Source organism: Phoenix dactylifera, chromosome 11 (assembly GCF_009389715.1).
Source record: "Phoenix dactylifera cultivar Barhee BC4 chromosome 11, palm_55x_up_171113_PBpolish2nd_filt_p, whole genome shotgun sequence".
Classification (NCBI taxonomy): domain Eukaryota; kingdom Viridiplantae; phylum Streptophyta; class Magnoliopsida; order Arecales; family Arecaceae; genus Phoenix; species Phoenix dactylifera.
In genome coordinates, this window is record NC_052402.1 from 17,295,080 (window position 1) to 17,310,531 (window position 15,452).

A 15,452-nucleotide genomic window follows, 5' to 3' on the forward strand; every position below is an offset into this window, starting at 1 on the left:
AAAATGTAATTAAAAAGAATGATTTAAATGAAAGAAAGGATGAAATAAGTAATTCTTACATCTTCTCGTATTGAAATTACTTTATTAGTTGATTAAAACATAACTTGAAAGTATTAATCATTTTTTTGATATAAGTGATATTTGTCTTTTTGGGTATGAAAAGAAAATATATTCAAATCACTTCATTTTTTTTGTATGCTCCACTCACTATTGGATAAGTTGCTAAATGATTAATTAATTCATTAAAAATAACTCTATGAACCCTCTATATGCTTGATTAAGAATTTTTATCCATGGCATTATTTTTATTGATCATCAATATGATAATGTGTACTTGGTATGCTTTTGAATATATGCACTATGAATACCAAGATTAAAGAAACCATCCTTGGCACATAGAATCAACTCATGCTAGTATGTACTTAATCTCAAAAGACCTTGCCATAGGCTTGCTTAGATTATCTACTTAAAGGTCAAAGTTTTGCTATGCATGCTAACTAAGGAAACAAACAAAAATCATTTCTAAATCTAAAGATGTTGTTTCCATCTCTAAGTCTTCAAAAGCTTACATTAGACTTGTTCTTGGAGAATAAAACTGAAGTATTTTTCTGTATTTACTAAATCTTGTAGAAGCGTTTCAAATGAAAAAGGTTTCCAAACTGTGAAGATCATGGCACAGTGTTGAAAACCAAAATCCAGATTAAGGTTATACAGAAAATAGTATTAAATTCAATTATTTTAGCTCCATGGACATCATAAGTAAAAAGGGGTTAATAGAATTCTTGAAGAAATGAAAAAGACAATTATGTATGATAGTCATCTACTTAAATAATTTTTAAAAGACTATCATCACTGCTTGTCATACATATGATTTCTATTAGATCTATTTCTGATGAAAATTTTGATCTTCTGAAAAAAATGAAAAATGAACCATTGCATATCTTTCATATTTTTCAGTCGTACAAGTTATGCTTGATATGCTCTTATGAAAATAATGCCAAATCTGATAGAGATATGTCTATCCTTGGATATCATTCATCAAGCAATGCATATAGAGTATTCAATGAAAAGTTTTTAGTTGCAAAAATATCAAGGTATTTTATTCTTTATGAGACTAATGATTTATTATCAAAATACTAAAATCAAATTATATGGTTAATCTTTTACATATGCACTTAATGAAGAAAAATTGATGACTACTAAAAGACTAAATCAAGAAAAGAGGAAATAGATCTTGATAAAGATTCTTGCATGATTAGAAGTAAAGATCATCATTATCATGTGCTTGCTTCATGAGCTTTATATTCTGTCAAATGAATGTGTAGAAGTCACTCCTATGTGGTTACTTCATTAAAAAGGAGATCTATGAAAAATAACCACCATATTTAAAAATACACATTACATATATGATAAAGCAATATGTGATTTAGAACAAGCATCAAAAGCATGATATATAAAAGCTTAAGCAACCTTTTTGATAGAAAGTAATAGTGATAAATCTATGCATCAAAAAGATGAATTTGTGATATCTTATTTGCTCAAAGTATGCATTGATGACATCATTTTTGGTTCTACTAATGAAGAGTTATATTGCAAAGTGAGTTTGAAATATGATGAATGAATTAACATCTTCTCTCAAACTCCAAATTAAGACAAACAAGAAAGGGGATCTTCATTGACCAACGTTAGTCCACAAGAAAACTCTTATAGAAGATTGGCATGAAGAAGGTATATCTATGACCCCATCTTGTAGAATTTGAAAAGGATGAGCAAAGTAGATCTATTGTGTTAAAGCTGTATTGAAGCACGATAGAATAATTATTTTACAGCTAGTAGACCAGATTGTATGCTCATTATGTGACCTTGTGCAAGACTTCAATCTAACTTTAATTAATCATATTTTATTGATAACAAATAAATCATAATCTGAATTTTGATAGAAACAAATGTTTAAGATAAATTGATTAAAACATAGTTAACATATCTTATTGATAATTATCTTAAGCAAATAGAATCTAAACTAAATTGACTTAAACTATCTTGGTTAATGAATCTATCTCTTTAGTTCAAATGATATGTGCTTGCTTATATTTAGGCAATCTCTTGAGTAAAGTGACTCAACATGCAACTATTGTCATATCTTATATTGAGTCATCTAGTTAAAAAATATATATGTTGGATGAATGCTTTGTATCTTAAAGAAACTAATGACCTTCCTTCAAGAAAGAAAAATGAGAAATTTCAACTTGAAGGATATCTTCATGTAAGATACACTAAACATTCACATGCAAACAAGAGAGAGGATCTTCTTCAGCCAAAAGTTCACACATAAGAAATCTAGTTTGGCTTGAAGAACATATAATGAATAGGTAATTTAGATACCTTTCTCACAAATTAGTTGAGCAAAGTCAGTAACTTAAATCTTATTATGGCATGATTAAATTCTTTAATTATTAATTTTTGATATCATGTCTATATGTGTATTGACTGACTTATACTTTTAGAAATTGTTTCATGGTTTGCTCAATCTAAAATATTTCTATGGCTGTATCATAACCATGAAATACACAAGTATATGATTAAAACTCTGATTTAGAATGACTTGTGAGAAGCTACGAATTCTTGGGCATAATGAAAATAGTGTTTGCATGATATACCTCTATACGATACATTTCATTATTTCTTTATTCTGCTCTTTCATGTAGATTACTTGAGAATAACAAAAAGAGAAAGAGAGATAAAGAAAAGAAAATGGACATTGTTCAAGAGATGAAAAATCTGAGCAAAGGCAAGTACTTCAATCTTAAGGAAAAGCAAAACAAGCATAATATATTCGGCACATTTGGAAGGGATAAAATCTATAATTAATTACACTCAAACAGGGAGAGTTTGAAGTAAACATTTTAACCTTTCTATATTGCTCATCATAGGGATGGTGCCAATGGGGAGGCTAGTGGTAGTACCCGGCACTATTTGACCCAACTATTCGGTGTAGGGCATATTAGGGATGGCACAAGAGGGAGGCTAGTGGTAGTACCTCGTGCCCCTTCCCAACTCCACCGGATAGGGAGCAAATAGAGTATAGAGCATAAGAAAGTAAAAATGAAAGACAAAGTAAATGAAAGTATATAAGAAGAATCAAGTCTTTTTTATCACTTGAAAACATAATTTAAGGATGAAATCAATGCAAGATAATATTTAAATAGGAAGAGTTTATTAGAAAAGAATTGATTTTGATCCTTGACATGCTTGTTCTTATTATTTTAATGTATGACTTAACACTTAATATAGTGTGCATATGGTATGATGTTTTGAATTATGGGTTCTCAATATTTTGTAATGCTCCATGCTTAGATAATTTAATTGAATGTTTGAAATACTGCACAAATTTTTGGGTATTATTGAAAAGAAATTTCAGATTTGTCGTTCACAATCATCTTTAAAATCTGAAAGTTAAATAAATTTGTAAAAAGGAGAAGAGAAAGATATCTCTATTTAGGCAGAATGAATTAATCTTGATCTATCTTTCTACTTGCCTAACTTTGATACATAATATCCTAATACTTGTTAAAATATCCTCCATTTTGTATCAAAACTCAAAATTAAATACAAAGATTCTGAAAGTGCTCTAATGTTATTGAAATATGCGTTTTCAATCTTAATGATTTAAGATGAGCTATAATGTGGAAGATACATATCTCAAATTATGATTTTGAAAGCCTCAATTAAAAATCCTATGTAATTCAGAATCTGATTTTGTATACAAGCTTAGACTCAAAATGATTTCTAAATAAAATCTTAATGTAAGAAAAACAGAATTAATTCTGATGCCTTTGGTTGATTGCTCCGATACGCATCCGAAACATATCATTTCTTATCTTCAAAGTGTACTAATATTGGTCCAAATGATGTGTCTTTCGATGATCTTGATTGCAAACAAAAATTTCTAAATATATGATCTTATTTTGATATTAAAAAGATTTATTGTGCTTCATGTATCCATTGCAGAAAAACTATAATTAAGAAATTGAGTTCTATAAATAGATATACTTCAATGATCATCTATATGTTTTTCTCTCCTACATTATTAAAGACTTCCATCAATAGAGTGAATGATCTTAAAACTAGAAATATTTCAGTTCACTCAAATGACTCTAAAAGAAAGAAAATGTAAATGCTTTTGAAAGAAATTGAGCTTCAAATGAATCATTTTCTGATTAATATTTCTATACATTTTCTCTAAGATTAAGAGAAAGCATAACTTGTTCGTAAAGGATTAGAAAGAGTAATTACTACAAATTTTGGAATAATACTAGATTACTCTACATTCTCGATATTACAGAATTTCAGTGTTATTCACGTTTATCACTAAAATCTGAAATTCAACAATTTAAAATGATTAAAGAAGAATGCATCTTTTGAGGGGGAGCTTTAGATATTCAGTATCCTATCCTAAAGACACTTTATTTTGATGCATACTTTGAATTTTATGGATTGATTTTGATGAACCTCCTTATATTGCAAGACATGCTTTAATTTTCTTGAGATGAGTTCTATAAAGGTTGTCTTATCTCAAACCTTGAGTCTTATGAAAATAAGCTGAAATATATTTTTGAGATTGACAATCTTATTGAACATTATCTTAGGATTCTAACCTCTTAAATGGAATGATCAATTGAGGGGGAGAAAGAAAATTTCAGAAGGAGAGGTCTTATGGAACTTAATCGCATAAATCTATAACTAAAGGAGAGAGAAAGAACACTAAATGAAAAGTGATTCTAATACTCTCCAATATGTATCATCTGAAATTTAAATCTGAAAATCTGTATGATACACCTTGAGGCGTGTTATTTGGTTAGTATATCTCATGCATCACTCTTGAACCAAATTGCAAATCTTAAGAGCCTCTAATTTAATGAAAAAGGGGGAGAATAATGTGTTAAATTTTCTTGAGTATCTCTTAGAAAATCTATTTTTGGAACTTCACTAATGAGCTCTAATTGGCTTGCTTTTTGGAACTTCAATTTTGTGCAAATTCATTATTTTATGTATCAAATTGTGCTTATTTTCTAAAGAAATAAAAGAAAGTCTTTAAAAGAGCTCTAAGATGTATCAAAAATTGCATGAATGTATTTGTGCCCCAATGCTCCTATTATCATAAAAGAACTTTGAAGTCATTAAGAAAATTAATTAAATTGCTCTCATGGTTGATAAAATACTTAATAGATTGGGCAAAAGGTCTTAAATGAACAAGCTTTCATACTCAGTGAAGAGAGGTTAGATTTCCACTCATGTTTTTCCTTGAATATCATTTGTAGTACTTCTTGAATTAACCTAAGGAAGATTCCACCTACACTTGATTAGAAAACTATCTGTGGTATCAAATTAGAAAACCTCTTGAATTCACACTCGATGTGTTCTGCTCTGATCTTTGTGCTTAATGTTTCACTATCTTTTTGATGTTGTCAAAAAGGGGGAGAAATATCTAAGTATATGCTATATATACTCATAATGCTTTATTACTTTGAATTGAATACAAATCAGCTTAAAATTTAAATATGTTAATTGTGTTAAGCTGATTAAATCTAAAGCATTATCATGAAGTATGTTTTTACATATATATGTTTTCTACTTCATGCAACTTAGCTATGTATTACTTCTAGAAATCAATATCTTTTATATTGCATATACTCCAAGTTTTGTCATCATCAAAAAGGGGGAGATTGATGACCCAAAGATTGATTCATAGATTGATTTTGATGATCACAAAACCTTAAAGTATAGATACTAATGTTTATGTTGCAAGGAGAAAGATATTTATTTTGCAAGGAACATAGCAAGTTGGGAGAACACAAGAAGGCCTCCAAAGCTCTCAAGTTGGAAGAAAGCTACAATTTATTGGCCCAAGCTTAAAGTTCAAAGGATTCAAATTGGAGGAGTAAAATCAAAGGAAAAATTCGAAAGAATAGTCTTCGAGTCGACTCCTGAGGAATTCGAGTCGACTCCAATGTTTACCGAGTCGACTCCGGAGAAGTATGAGTCGACTCCTAGGAGTCACAGGCAGAAAAGTCAGAGAGCAGTTTTCGGGTCTGAAATTCGAGTCGACTCCAGTGGAACGCGAGTCGACTCCGATGGTTGGCAGGTCGACTCCAAAGAAAGCAAGAGTCGACTCTCAGCGGTACATAAAGAAAAAGTCAGAGAGCATTTCATGGACTCTGAGATTCGAGTCGACTCCCGCAATACACGAGTCGACTCCGAGACTGCGCGACCATCAACAGACAGAAGATCAAGTTACTGCCTCTGAGATTCGAGTCGACTCCCAGACAGCTCGAGTCGACTCCACGATAGCTTCACGTCAAAAGGCAGAAGACCAACTTTCAGAAACTGAGAGCCGAGTCGACTCCGAGGAAGTTCGAGTCGACTCCAAGACTGGATGAGCCAAAAGACAGAGGATCGGGAGTTCGGGCTCTGAGATTCGAGTCGACTCCTAGGACAGTCGAGTCGACTCGAGTGGATCAAATTCAAAATTGGATCCACGGACTTCAGTGGATGAGCCGACTCCGAAATTGCCAAGTCAGCTCCAGAAGTTGGCGAGTCGACTCCAGGATAAGACGAGTCGACTCCCAGTCAAGGCATGCACTTTAATTCAAATTTGGAACAGTGGCCGAGTCATCTCCAGTAAAGCACGAGCCGACTCCTGCAACAGGCGAGTCGACTCCTGATCGCGCGAGTCGACTCCGATCCCAACGGTAATATTCTCAGGAAGTGCAGACTGTGTCCCACGGCTCTATTTTTGTCTCTAACGGCTATATTCTTGTTTCCACGCCATCTAAAGCTATAAAAACAAGAAGAGAGCTAGGGGAGAAATCATGGAAGTGGGAGAGATCATCTAGGAAAGAGATCTCAAAGAGATTACAAAGAAAATCTCCCATAAGCACAAAAGGGCCATCCAAAACGAAATAGAGAGAAGAAGAGCATCCAAGTGAATCTGAAAGCTTCCTCTCCATCCGTGTGCTGCCTCGGGGATCCTCTACTTCATGCCAAATCAGAGGAGGATCAAGTAAAGAAGAAGCCGAGCTCCTCCATCTTCAAAACTCGTTTGAGGGCTTCTCTTTACTCTATTTGTTTATATTGTCATATCTGCTTGTTTAAGAAGCTTTGATTTGTTTTTATTCTTTGTTTTAATATCTTGTAACTTGATTCAATCAAGGGATTGAATCAAGGGGTTAAAGGTTTGTTGGTGAGCCAAAGGGAAAACCAACGGTGTAAGGTTTGTTGGTGAGCCAAAGAAAAACCAACGGTGTTAAGGTTTGTTGGTGAGCCAAAGAAAAACCAACGGTGTTAAGGTTTGTTGGTGAGCCAAAGGGAAAACCAACGGTGATAGGTTTGTTGGTGAGCCGAGGGTAAAACCAATGTGTAAGGGTTTGATTGTGATCCCGGAAAAACAATCGGGGAGGTTCTAGTCGGTGAGCCTGGGAAAACCGACCAAGTTCGTTGTGCGCTCGTAAAACAACAAGTTGGGTTGTGAGCTTGTAAAACAACCGACTGTAATCTGTAGGATTATAGTGAAATTCCCAAGAAGTCTTGGGGAGTGGATGTAGGTGCTGGGGTGCACCGAACCACTATATGTTTGCTGTGTTTGTAATGCTTTTTGTCATTATCTAACTCACACACTTACTCACTTAGATAAATTGCTTGCTTAACTATTATCCGCGAATTCTTTAGTTGCAAGCATACTCAATCAAGTCACATTCTATACATGAAACTGTCGCTAAGTTTAACTTTCACTGCGCATATATACAACTTAGCATAATTAATCAAAAAGTGCTAGAAGTAGCTTAAAAGTTTTAAAAGACCCAATTCACCCCCCCCTCTTGGGTTGTATCTACTGGGCAACACATGGTGCCTCTGTTCCCGTCTCGCCCGAGGAAGCTGGAGCAGAGGATTGTGATTGCGTTCCCCTGTTCTGGCTTAGGCCATGGGCTGAAGTCGGCAGGGACTGCTAGCTTCCGCCCATTATCCTCACATATTGTGTGGGATTTTCATGCATCTCTCTCCCCATACACATCAAACGTTTGAAATACAGAGCTTCTTTATATCCTTTGGTGGCTGGCCGAGAATGGTGTGTGCTTCTTCGATGTGGGTGTTTGTTGGATTTTTGCACCACTGACCACCCAGAGGCACCGCATTGGCTCTAGATGCTGGTGTCTAAGGAGCCACAGTGGTGGTGGTAGATGGGTGACAATCGGCCTTCACGACGCCGCCCATCATCTCCCAGTTATCGCGAATAACCTTTCACTTATGAAGCTCCTTATCACTAAAGTCTTTGGCTTTGTGCTTGCCAATATCTGCCTTGAGAGCCCGGAAGATGTCCTCTTCCTCCTTTTGGAAGATGTGTGACAGAGCTTTTAGTAGAGACTGCCTCCAGAAAAGGCTTTTCGTCCTCCCGCTTTCGAAACCTTCTCTCAACTCTGTCAAAACTGTGAGAGCTGGGCCCGAATGGGCTAAAATCAGCAAGCTTAGCCGACTTCAGCCCTTGGCCCAAAAGAGAGTGGAACAGGGAATCGTGATCGCAATCCTCTACTCCGCCTTCCTCGGGCAAGATGGGGCAAAGGCACCGTGGCCATTTCACGGTAACCCCACGGCTGCTAGGAACGGCCGCTGATTGTGCTCAACCGTCGTGGGCATCGCGGCAGTGAACGCGCCATAACCCCATTCGGAAACCACTATAAAAACTCCCCTTCCTCTACTGATGACCCAAAGATTGATTCATAGATTGATTTTGATGATCACAAAACCTTGAAGTATAGATACTAATGTTTATGTTGCAAGGAGAAAGATATTTATTTTGCAAGGAACATAGCAAGTTGGGAGAACACAAGAAGGCCTCCAAAGCTCTCAAGTTGGAAGAAAGCTACAATTTATTGGCCCAAGCTTAAAGTTCAAGGATTCAAATTGGAGGAGTAAAATCAAAGAAAAAAATTCAAAAGAATAGTCTTCGAGTCGACTCCTGAGGAATTCGAGTCGACTCCAATGTTTACCGAGTCGACTCCGGGGAAGTATGAGTCGACTCCTAGGAGTCACAGGCAGAAAAGTCAGAGAGCAGTTTTCGGGTCTGAGATTCGAGTCGACTCCAGTGGAACGCGAGTCGACTCCGATGGTTGGTAGGTCGACTCCAAAGAAAGCAAGAGTCGACTCTCAGCGGAACACAAGAAAAAAGTCAGAGAGCATTTCATGGACTCTGAGATTCGAGTCGACTCCCGCAATACACGAGTCGACTCCGAGACTGCGCGACCATCAACAGACAGAAGATCAAGTTACTGCCTCTGAGATTCGAGTCGACTCCCAGACAGCTCGAGTCGACTCCACGATAGCTTCACGTCAAAAGGCAGAAGACCAACTTTCAGAAACTGAGAGCCGAGTCGACTCCGAGGAAGTTCGAGTCGACTCCAAGACTGGATGAGCCAAAAGACAGAGGATTGGGAGTTCGGGCTCTGAGATTCGAGTCGACTCCCAGGACAGTCGAGTCGACTCGAGAGGACAAAATTCAAAATTGGATCCACGGACTTCAGTGGATGAGCCGACTCCGAAATTGCCAGGTCAGCTCCAGAAGTTGGCGAGTCGACTCCAGGTTAAGCCGAGTCGACTCCCAGTCAAGGCATGCACTTTAATTCAAATTTGGAACAGTGGCCGAGTCGTCTCCAGTAAAGCACGAGCCGACTCCTGCAACAGGCGAGTCGACTCCTGATCGCGCGAGTCGACTCCGATCCCAACGGTAATATTGTCAGGAAGTGCAGACTGTGTCCAACGGCTCTATTTTTGTCTCTAACGGCTATATTCTTGTTTCCACGCCATCTAAAGCTATAAAAACAAGAAGAGAGCTAGGGGAGAAATCATGAAAATGGGAGAGATCATCTAGGAAAGAGATCTCAAAGAGATTACAAAGGAAATCTCCCACAAGCACAAAAGGGCCATCCAAAACGAAATAGAGAGAAGAAGAGCATCCAAGTGAATCCGAAAGCTTCCTCTCCATCCGTGTGCTGCCTCGGGGATCCTCAACTTCATGCCAAATCAGAGGAGGATCAAGTAAAGAAGAAGCCGAGCTCCTCCATCTTCAAAACTCGTTTGAGGGCTTCTCTTTACTCTATTTGTTTATATTGTCATATCTGCTTGTTTAAGAAGCTTTGATTTGTTTTTATTCTTTGTTTTAATATCTTGTAACTTGATTCAATCAAGGGATTGAATCAAGGGGTTAAAGGTTTGTTGGTGAGCCAAAGGAAAAACCAACGGATTAAGGTTTGTTGGTAAGCCAAAGGGAAAACCAACGGGATTAAGGTTTGTTGGTGAGCCAAAGGGAAAACCAACGAGGTTTAGGTTTGTTGGTGAGCCGAGGGTAAAACCAACGTGTAAGGATTTGATTGTGAGCCCGGAAAAACAATCGGGGTTGGTTCTAGTCGGTGAGCCTGGGAAAACCGACCGAGTTCGTTGTGCGCTCGTAAAACAACAAGTTGGGTTGTGAGCTTGTAAAACAACCGGCTGTAATCGGTAGGATTATAGTGAAATTCCCAAGAGGTCTTGGGGAGTGGATGTAGGTGCTGGGGTGCACCGAACCACTATATATCCTTTGTGTTTGTAATGCCTCTAGTTATTGTCTAACTAACACACTTACTTACTTAGATAAATTGCTTGCTTAATTCTTATCCGCACATCCTTTAGTTGCAAGCATATTTAATCAAGTCGAAGTCTATACATCAAACCCTTGCTAAGTTTAACTTTCACTGTGCATCTATACAACTTAGCATAGTTAATCAAAAAGTACTAGAAGTAGTTTAAAAGTTTTAAAAGATCCAATTCACCCCCCCTCTTGGGTTGTATCTACTGGGCAACAAGTGGTATCAGAGCAGGTGCTCTAAGTTTAATCATTGATCTCACGATCAAGAGCCAAAGATCATGACAACTCAAATAGATAGTTTTCTAGGAGAAGGACAATCAATTAATACACCTCCACCATTTAATGGCATAAACTATACACATTGGAAAATACGCATGCGCATCTTTATTCAATCACAAAACTATTACTTATGAAAAATCATAATAAATGATCTTCACATACTCTCTCAAACTTTTAATGAAAAGGACTTAGCACAATTGAATGCTGATGCTATGAACATATTATATTGTGCTATTCAAGAAACAAAGTTTAATGAAATTTCTGCATGCTTATCTGCTAAGGAGATCCGGGATACTTTAGAAAATATTTATGATAAATCTCAGATTAGCTCTCATGTGCTTCAATTACATTCTAACAATGAGACTGCAGAAAAAGGTGTTGAATCTCCCACCTCAGTCGAGTCGACTCCAAGTATTTCAGAGTCGACCCTCAAGATAACCGAGTCGACTCCAATAAGGTCCGAGTCGACTCCGAGGCAAATCAGCTTCCTAAAGACAAAGAAAAAGAGGAAGCAAGAAGAAAGGAAGAAAGAGATAAAAAGGAAGAAAGCCTTGACCAAGAAAGAGTCAAGCCAGAAAATAAAAGTTAGGAGCAACAATGATGATATTAGCTCCAAGAAACTACAAGAGGTAACGGACTTGTGCTTTATGGCACAGGAAGACAAGGTAAAATCTGAATCTACTTTTACCTCAAATGATTTTCAAGACGAATTCTCTTATGATGAATTATTAAATGCTTTTCACGATTTGTATAGTGAATGTAGAAAATTAGCTGTAAAGAATAAAAATCTTAAGAAACTAAATCTGAAAATTTCAAAAGAAAGAAATTCTAATGATGAAATACAAGAGAAACTAAATTCTGAAAATGAAAGCTTAAGGTCATTTTCAGAAGAATTAATTCAGAAAAATCATAGCTTAATTAGAGAAAATCAAAACTTAAGTAAAGAAATTAATCAATTAAAATCTTTTATTAACAAATTCACCGTAAGCTCAGAACGATTGAAAATGATGTTTGAAAGCCAATATGTTGCTTATGATAAATCAAAACTTGGCTTGACTCCTTTACTTAACAATAAACCTCTAGAGAAAAAGGTTATCAATTCACCATGCAAACCATTAAATAAGATAACTTATCTCAAACATGAAAAGAATGGGAATAACAACTTTACCTATCGTTCTAGTATAATTAAATCAAATGGTAAAGTTATTACTATTAAACAGATATGGGTTCCAAAAGGAACCATATGTCCTAACTCTCAAGGACTCAAGCAAGCTTGGGTACCCAAAATGAGAAAATGAGGATGTACACATAGGTGTACCAAGGTACCTATGGAACATAAAGAAACTTAAAAAGTTATTAACAAAAAAAAATAATAATGAAATCAGTAATTCTTGCATCTCATCATTATTTGTGCTTTAGTATTTGATATGATTTGCTAGTAGTGATCAATTTTGTGATATAGAAAATACTTTTGGAAATATAATCAAATCATTTCATTTTACTCACTAGTGGATAAGGTGCTAAATGATTAATCAACTTATTAAGAATAACTCTATGAATTCTCTATATGCTTGATTGAGAGTTTTTATCTATGGCATTATTGTTTATTGATCATAGATATGATAATGTGTACTTGGTATGCTTTTGAATATATGCACTATGAATACCAAGATTAAAGAAACCATATTTGGCATATGAAATCAGCTCATGCTAGTATGTACTTAATCTCAAAAGACCTTGCCATAGGCTTACTTAGATTATCCTCTTAAAGGTCAAAGTTTTACTATGCATGCTAACTAAGGAAACAAACAAAAATAATTTCTAAATCTAGAGATGTTGTTTCCAACACTAATTTTTTCAAAAGCTTACATTGGATTTATTCTTGAAAAATAAAACTGAAGTATTTTTCTGTATTTACTAAATCTTGTAAAAGTGGTTCAAATGATAAAGGTTTCCAAACTGTGAAGATAAAGAGTATCATGGCACAGTGTTGAAAACCAAAATCCTGATAAAGGTTATACAGAAAATAATATTAAATCCAATGATTTCAGCACCAAGGACACCATAAGCAAAATAGGATTAATAGAATTCTTGAAGAAATGAAAAAGACAATTATGTATGATAGTCATCTACTTAAATAATTTTTAAAAGACTATCATCACTGCTTGTCATACATATGATTTTTATTTTTGATGAAAATTTTGATCTTCTGAAAAATGGAAAATGAACCATTGCATATCTTTCATATTTTTCAGTCGTACATGTTATTATGAAAATAATGCCAAATCTGATAAAGATACTTCTATCCTTGGATATCATTCATCAAGCAATGCATATAGAATATTCAATGAAAAGATTTTAGTTGCAGAAATATCAATTCATTTTATTCTTTATGAGGCTAATGATTTATTATCAAAATACTAAAATCAAATTATATGGTTAATCTTTTACATATGCACTTAATGAAGAAAAATTGATGACTACTAAAAGACTAAATCAAGAAAAGAGGAAATAGATCTTGATAAAGATTCTTGCATGATTAGAAGTAAAGATCATCATTATCATGTGCTTGCTTCATGAGCTTTATATTCTGTCAAATAAATGTGTAGAATTCACTCCTATGTGGTTACTTCATTAAAAAGGAGATCTATGAAAAATAACCACCATATTTAAAAATACACATTACATATATGATAAAGCAATATGTGATTTAGAACAAGCATCAAAAGCATGATATATAAAAGCTTAAGCAACCTTTTTGATAGAAAGTAATAGTGATAAATCTATGCATCAAAAAGATGAATTTGTGATATTTTATTTGCTCAAAGTATGCATTGATGACATCATTTTTGGTTCTACTAATGAAGAGTTATATTGCAAAGTGAGTTTGAAATATGATGAATGAATTAACATCTTCTCTCAAACTCCAAATTAAGACAAACAGGAAAGGGGATCTTCATTGACCAACGTTAGTCCACAAGAAAACTCTTATAGAAGATTGGCATGAAGAAGGTATATCTATGACCCCATCTTGTTGAATTTGAAAAGGATGAGCAAAGTAGATCTATTGTGTTAAAGCTGTGTTGAAGCATGATAGAATAATTATTTTATCATACAGCTAGTAGACCAGATTGTATGCTCATTATGTGACCTTGTGCAAGACTTCAATCTACCTTTAATTAATCATATTTTATTGATAACAAATAAATCATAATCTGAATTTTGATAGAAACAAATGTTTAAGATAAATTGATTAAAACATAGTTAACATATCTTATTGATAATTATCTTAAGCAAATAGAATCTAAACTAAATTGACTTGAACTATCTTGGTTAATGAATCTATCTCTTTAGTTCAAATGATATGTGCTTGCTTATATTTAGGCAATCTCTTGAGTAAAGTGACTCAACATGCAACTATTGTCATATCTTATATTGAGTCATCTAGTTAAAAAATATATATGTTGGATGAATGCTTTGTATCTTAAAGAAACTAATGACCTTTCTTCAAGAAAGAAAAATGAGAAATTTCAACTTGAAGGATATCTTCATGTAAGATACACTAAACATTCACATGCAAACAAGAGAGAGGATCTTCTTCAGCCAAAAGTTCACACATAAGAAATCTAGTTTGGCTTGAAGAACATATAATGAATAGGTAATTTAGATACCCTTCTCACAAATTAGTTGAGCAAAGTCAGTAACTTAAATCTTATTATGGCATGATTAAATTCTTTAATTATTAATTTTTGATATCATGTCTATATGTGTATTGACTGACTTATACTTTTAGAAATTATTTCATGGTTTGCCCAAACTAAAATATATCTTTGCCTATGTCATAACCATGAAATACACAAGTATATGCTTAAAATGTTGATGTAAATTAACTTGTGAGAAGTTATGAATCCTTGAGCATAATGAAAATATTGTTTGCATGATATACATATATATGATACGTAAGATTAATTCTCTATTCTGCTCTCTCATGAAAATTACTTGAGAATAACAAAAAGAGAGAGAGAGATAAAGAAAAGAAAATGGATATTATTCAAGAGAAGTAAAATCCAAGTAGAGGCAAACACTTCAACCTTAAGGAAAAGCAAAACAAACTTAATATATTCGACACATTTGTGAGACTTGTGTGAGCATTCTTTTGGAAGGGATAAAATCCATAATTAATTACACTTAAACAGGGAGGTTTTGAAGTAAACATTTTAACCTTTCTATATTGCTCATCATAGGGATGGTGCCAATGGAGAGGCTAGTGGTAGTACCCGGCACTATTTGACCCAACTATTCGGTGTAGGGCATATTAGGGACGGCACAAGAGGGAAGCTAGTGGTAGTACCTCGTGCCCCTTCCCAACTCCATCGGATAGGGAGCAAATAGAGTATAGAGCATAAGAAAGTAAAAATGAAAGACAAAGTAAATGAAAGTATATAAGAAGAATCAAGTTTTTTTTTATCACTTGAAAACATAATTTAAGGATGAAATCAAT